We start from the raw sequence: 6,994 nt of genomic DNA on the forward strand, positions 1-6,994 counted from the left end.
TGTACCTGTACATGTGTGATGACAATAAAGTTGAATCTAATCTAATCTAATCTAATTAGGTCAAAATGTTGGTCTATTACTTCGTTTCGGGCCTTTCTGTTTGGAGTTTGCATGTTCTCACCATGTCTGCGGGTGCTCTGGTTTCCCCAGCAAAAACAAGTAGATTAGGTTCTCTAGTCAGTGCCCATGATCAAGGCACTGGCTCAGACTGCCCACTGCTTAAAATGCAGATAAAGAATTTTGCTTCATGTGACAATTTACTAATGCGAAGGCGTGACCCAGCTAAACTCAGGCCTACCCTGATATTCTTACCCTAAACTTAACCCTTGTGTTGTCTGTCCCTCAAAACGAAAAAAAAAACACTTTTGTTGTCCCCATCTCAATATTTTGTTGCTTTTCAAAAAAAAGTTTTACCTTTTTTTTGGTTGTTTTTTCAACATTTTTATAGTTTTTTCCCCACCAATGTCTTTGTCCCTTTTGTTGATGTTTTGTCTCTTTTTCGACATTTTAGCCAGTTTTTCCAAAGATGTTGACGCAAACTTCCAGTGTTTTTCTTGTGGTTTTTGTCCTTTTTACCAATATTTTTTTACATTTTTCCCCCCCCAATTTTTTTGTAGCCTTGTTTGACATTTTCAACCTCCCATATTTCTGACGTAAAAAAAACTTGGAAACGGGTCAAATTTGACCCCAGGACAACATGAGGATTAACCAAGTTCACTCTTCACTAATGCCTAAACCTAACTGAACAACCAACAATTAATAGGGCGGGTTATGCCTTCATGCCATCATAGTAAAGGTTTGATGATGTGCTTCTGATTGGTAGAGTTTGTAGCATCTTTCCAGCCAAACAGGCCTTCAGAACAATGTGGGGTTGTTGTTTTCGGGATAATGGTCTGTTGGACAAATGGGCTTTTGGTCCAATGGGACATTTTTCACACTATTAAGACTTTTTATTAGAAAATGTTAGCATGCTCAAATCAGGATGTTTGCCTTGTATTTCTGGGAATGTTAGCATGCTGACGTTAGCATTTAGCTCAAAGCTCCGCTGTACCTGAGTGCAGCTTCACAGAGCCGCTACCATGACTGTAGAATACTTATTTACGTTAACTGCTTTAACTGAAGACTATCAATTACTTACATAATATATTTGTCTCTAGGTTTTTCTGACGATAAATCAAGATGGAACACTATTAATGTGTGAGAGAAAACAATGAAGCTAAATTTAAGGACTATTTATTTTTGTCAATCCAGACCTCATTTGTATTGCTCATGATAACAGAGTACAGAACAGGGCAACACTGCTAAAAACATATCTGATGAAGGGCAGTGAACATGAAACGCAGGGTTCATTACCCAGAATATTTGCTCCTGGCCCAGTTATATGTGTTCACCAGGGGAGGCATCATGTTGTTTTTGCTGTAGTAGAGACTCTACTTTTAGTTGGCTGGGGCATCTGCAGAGAAAGTGGCCCTCATTTCTCAAGCTAACGTAGAAACCAGCACAGACATGAGCGGAGAAATTGTCTTGTGACAGGCTTCACGTGTGATTCATGAAACGTTCGTACCACACCAATCACACAAGAATGGGCGTCTATTGATCAATGCAGCGGTTGGAAACAATCATAATTTAAATATCACGCCCCAATATATTCTCAGTTTTGAGGCCTCACCCCTACAATTTATGACATAAAGGGGCGGCTGTGGCTCAGTGGCAGAATGGTTGCCTGCCAACCGGAAGGTTGGTGGTTCGATCCCCGCCCCTGCAGTCATTGTCGAAGTGTCCTTGGGCAAGACACTGAACCCCGAGTTGCCCCCGGTGCTGCGCATCGGAGTGTGAGTGTGTATGAATGTTTATCTGATGAGCAGGTGGCACCTTGTACGGCAGCCCCGGCCACAGTGTATGAATGTGTGTGAGTGGTGAATGTTTCCTGTAGATGTAAAAGTGCTTTGAGCAGTTGTTAAGACTGGAAAAGCGCTATATAAATACAGCACATTTACATTTTACATTTACATGGTGAGACGTAATCTGGCTAAGAAGCGGTTCTTTTCATAGGTGGAGATTAAAACATCAATCCGTGGCCCGTGTGTGTAGGCTTCATGTGCACTATTGCTCGGCTCGTAGAGGTCTTCTAAAAGAGCTAGGTCTGCCATTGCCAATAAGGGATCAACTGATGACTTCTCCTTCAACTGTTAAACTAATTATATGCTCCAATGCAAGTCCACACTGCCTCGAAAACGTACACGAGTTCAGACCAGACGTGAAATTTTATCGCAGCCTACGTTCACGTTGAAATTGATAAATGCCTTGTTTTGCGTAGGAATCGGCATATGCCGCTCCTATATGCCTGTTTTAGGTCGTACGCACGTTTCATTAATGAGGGCCAATGAGATGTTTGGGGGACAATGTACTATGTTCTGTAGTACATGAGAACTGGCCACTCCCTGTAACAAATTGGGGAGCACAAGGGAAGTAATTGGGCCATCTCTCTGTCACAAAAATTCAGGATTTGGACAAGAAAGTTTTGTTGGACAAAAATATTAAGTGACTGACAATTCTGCAAATTGCACTTAAAAGTATATATTTAAGCTCACGAGAGAGTTGATTGCAATACTGTATATGATCTCAACGCTAGATGGAAGAAATTCCTACGCATTGGACCTTTAAGGCTAGCCTGGGAACTCACTCTACGTTTGACATCCTTTCAGTGACATACTGTACCTGTTATCCAGCTTTTTCATTGCACTTAATGATCCCATTGTTTATCGTGACAGTGAGTCATCATTCAGTTTCAGAAGAGCCTAGATACAGTATATAGATTAGGAGACGCTATAAAAAGCACAGAGGGGGAGATGTGTCTTCCAGCAGCAGGCCGGTTTATGGGCCAGGACGTTTTATGGTTTTCCTCCGCCACAGGCAGGAGGGTTTGCATGGAGAGATCCAGGTCTTTACCTAAACTCAGAGAGTAGAGATTTACGAAAGGGAAATGAGCCAATGTTTAGAACCAGTGCCCAGTTAAAAAATCTCCAAGTCCACAATTTAGCCTGAGAAAGGAAGTCGATCAACAGCCTAACAAGGACAGGAAGGGAAAAGGTGGGGGGGAAACAAATAAAGATATACTGTATGCATATTTGGGATGGGTTCAATGTAGGGGGTGGATATATTTCAAAGTGAATGTTTGGCAGTTTAGATGGAACATGGTTTCCCTTTCCAACAGAAGATGAAAACGAACAGGAGAGGATGAAAGGATAAAACGACATCAGGGAGGAAGAGAGAGCTGCTCAGGTATCTTAGCCTGGGGACACAGAAGAAGACTTTAAAATCCTCCCATTAAAAAAAAAATGAATCGCACTTCACACTGCATGCATCACAGCCGTACGCTCAAACTCGAGACTTAAAAACTATCATCCGCCTGACTTTTACAACATTTCTGACATCAAGACCTCTATTCTCACAGAATCTTAATCAATCCAACCACATGAACATTCATCAAAAACATCCAAACTAAAGCGCTCTGTAAAAACTGCTACTTGTGATTTACCTTACAAGACCTTCCTTATTTCCAAGGGTAGTTGGCCCAGCTCCAATGTTACAGTGACATACTGCATTTCCAGGGCAACTAAAACAACAAGCCCCAGTCCATAATACGATATGTCACTGGTGTCATCTCCGGATATTAACTTAGGAATTCTACCTCTTTATCAAAAAATAATTGGGATCACTTGAGGAGATCTCCACAAAATTCCTGAAAATAGAGACAAACAAAAAGACACAATAGAAAACAATACATCTGATATAAGAAATGACCACAAACTCACATCGATAAGATGTGTGTTTTCCAAAAAAAAAACCTTAATCAACCACATTGACATATGTGATGTACCAGCAAGATTTCAAAAATGGTGTTTCCTTCACCTGGAGCTTATTGAATAACACTGGGCAAATCAGTACACTTCTAATGGCTGGCACCCCTGGAAATCTAGCCTTAACCCGTAAACAAAAAAACCTGCCATATATCTACTAAACAATTAGCCCATCCACGTTTTTATGGCTAAACAATTAAATCAACAATGACAATCCGGTGCCAATCTTACAATTACATTCTCCTCTCCATCAACCCTAATTTCACTTTGGCACAATCCTATGTTTAAACGTAACAGCAAACTATTTTTCTACCTCATCTTCAATCATTTGAGAACAATTCAATCTACCCAACAACAGTACATATAGTGCCTTAACCTAAGCGGAACACACATATTTGGTCAGATTACACCACTTTTATTTATAATCAAGGCAACAAAGGCGTTCTGGGAAATGTAAGTAGACACAGATGATTATCATGTTTTGGTTCAGTGTACCAGTCTGCCCTTGGCTCATAAAAACAGAGTAGGTTTAAAAACAGAGTAGGTTTTCAGTTGGGTTTAATAGTCCTGTATGACCACTGGAGTGGTGAAGCCTTTAACCCTTGTGTTGTCCTTGGGTCAAATTGGACCCATTTTGGAAAAAAAAAAAAGTTGACTTTTTCCAAATTTAAAAAAAAAATAACGCAGATTGTTCCACACAATGCTCTTCACAAGTAAAACAAATGATCATCCAACTGCATTCTTTAAATTTTGATGTTTTATTCAATTTCATAGCATTCAAAAAAATTTCTTTCATGAAAGACCATTGAACAAAGTGATTAAAATGTCCAAAAAAAGCTTCAAAAACGTAAAAAAGCTCAGAAATAATTGACAAAATTTTCAGGGGGAAAAGCATCAAAGGTTTTGAAAAAGACAACCAAAACGTTGGAGAAGAGTTTTCAATTTTGACCCTCAAAAACTAAAAGTTGCACTGTCGACGGGTAACCACGACGGGGTTAAGTGCAGTTGAGTTTTGCATGACTTGCTTTCTTTGAGCCAGAATAAAGGTTGTTTTGATTTCCCCCACGGGGTTCCACGAAGACTACGTGGGATCATGACCCACTGAAATTTTCCAATGAACGAGTTACCTGTCAGTCCATTTTTGTTTCGACTGTTGATTTAGAATTCAAATGTCTACTGTACGTTATGAGTGAACCTTCACATTATCTGGTAAAGACCTATAGTTCAGTGGAACACGGTTTTTGTAACAGAACATAAAAAACGGGCAGGACAGCAAGCCTCCAATCAGCACTTTCCTTCTGAAACTGAGCCTTGCCTGATGATCCCCTTCATAAGTCACCAGAACTGAACGTTCTCATGCTACTCAATGACAAAATAAGTTGCCGTATTCCAGACCTTACCCTAAAGTCAAGCTAGCTACAAAGGACAGCGACACACACTCGCTTGATGGGCATCCGTGAGCGTACCTGGCCTACTCCTGGTTGTCACGGTGACTTCTGTATTGATAGTAGCATGCTATTGCCAAGTATCTGCAAGAGGTCTTACAAGTCACTTCAGAGGAATTGTCAAGTCACAAATACAATGTTTTTGGATTTAAAAGTATGTATTTCTTGATAAGGGTAACAAAATACGATATAAAATCCCAAACATATCAGATATTTACCGAAATACGATGTACATGAAGCGTATACGCCATCTTGAATGATTTTTTTTCAACTCAAGCAACCAATGTGCACACGTCACGCTGCCCTCACGCTGCCTACACTTCGATTGGCAGCTGCTTTGTTGCATCCCGTAGCATTTGCATAAAATAGACTCTTGTCTATTGTGGCCCTGCCTTGCTCGTGGCAGCGGCAAGCTCGCCGCTTGTTGCACGGGGGGAGGTTGCGCAACTCGCAGATAGAACTTTTCAAGCACGAAAAATCGCACGCATGGTTAAATCATCAGAGTCAGCGGCTCCATAATAAAAACATGTTTTTTTGTCTTCTGAAGTAGCAACATGTAGGTTATCTGTTGCTACACTTCCCGCTGGAGCATTGCTCTGTCTCTGTTGCTTCTGGTAATCCACACTGAGACCCACAGGAGGCTTGTTGTTCTGTGTTGGTTTGTTCCATAGATTTGTTATCCATGTCTATATCTTCATCTTGCTCCTTTTTTTTCTTTCTTCCTCTTCCTCACTGTCCTGTCCTTCTCCCTGGTGTGCTGGCTCAGATGTGTCGCCAACATTAGTGCTAGCAGTATTAGCGCTAGTGCTCGCTGAAGCTGCACTTGATTTTTAAAAACAAATCAGTCAGTTTGCAGCATTATTCATCGTCAGCCAACAGTGCTCTTTTAATGTTCTCTGTTTTTCTCTGGCATTTGCCCAAATTCCAGATTCTCATCATGAAATAAAACTCAGCTTCATGACTCTTACAAGGAACATGATGGACGTCAGATCAGAAATCATCTCTGTGTGTCTTTTAGGAGGGGATGGACCAACAACATATTTTGCGTGGGGCAAGGGGTGCCAGTTCCCCCGTAACAATGAGCCTCGACCCCCCTCTGGCCCCCCCTAACTGTGGCAAATAATTCCATACATTTAAACCCCACCTTTATCCCCAAAAAGGAAAATTATTAATGTTCAGTGATAAAGAGCATGTAGATTAACACTGAAGGAGCATTCTTGTGTTGGTTTTTATACATGTATCGTTAGACCTTTGTAGAACCAAATCTATGGAGGGTTGGTGGTATGTAACGCTTAAAATATCTGGTACCCCTAAAATTGCCCCTCCATTCAAAATGGTCTAGAACCACCACTGGTATTTTATCATTTGATTTAAATGACTTGTTGCATGTGTGTGTTTGAGAGGGGGATGGGTTAAGCGTAGGTGGTGTCTGTGATCTGTGTGAGGTGTTTGGGGATTGGAGGTCTTTCGCAGCGAGTCAAGTAGCAGTCAGGCCGGCCATCAGTGTCGAGAGCCTCTCTGCTGTTGTTCACTTCTCAAACCGCCACTTTCAATCACACTGATGCTGTCTTTAGCTTTCTGTTGCAGTCTAATCAGGAGTGGGTTTGCCTAATCAGGAGTTGTTTTTTTTGTTCTACTGACTCTTTGGACTGTATCGCTGCTGCCTCTCTCTCTCTCTCTCTCTCTCTC

At 41.1% G+C, this 6,994-nt stretch overlaps 2 long non-coding RNA genes across 2 annotated transcripts in view; one reads left to right on the plus strand and one right to left on the minus strand.

Annotated features, from left to right (window-relative positions):
* Positions 1 to 6,994, plus strand: part of LOC116673268 (uncharacterized) — a 15,430-nt gene that overhangs the window by 4,415 nt on the left and 4,021 nt on the right. Inside the window, exon 2 of the long non-coding RNA XR_004327806.1 lies at positions 2,772 to 2,774. This is a non-coding gene — a long non-coding RNA (uncharacterized LOC116673268). The remainder of the gene's footprint in view (positions 1 to 2,771; positions 2,775 to 6,994) is intronic.
* Positions 6,031 to 6,994, minus strand: part of LOC116673269 (uncharacterized) — a 20,988-nt gene continuing 20,024 nt past the window's right edge. The window contains exon 3 of the long non-coding RNA XR_004327807.1: positions 6,031 to 6,116. This is a non-coding gene — a long non-coding RNA (uncharacterized LOC116673269). The remainder of the gene's footprint in view (positions 6,117 to 6,994) is intronic.

The sequence above is a fragment of the Etheostoma spectabile genome, chromosome 23, assembly GCF_008692095.1.
Source record: "Etheostoma spectabile isolate EspeVRDwgs_2016 chromosome 23, UIUC_Espe_1.0, whole genome shotgun sequence".
Taxonomy (NCBI): domain Eukaryota; kingdom Metazoa; phylum Chordata; class Actinopteri; order Perciformes; family Percidae; genus Etheostoma; species Etheostoma spectabile.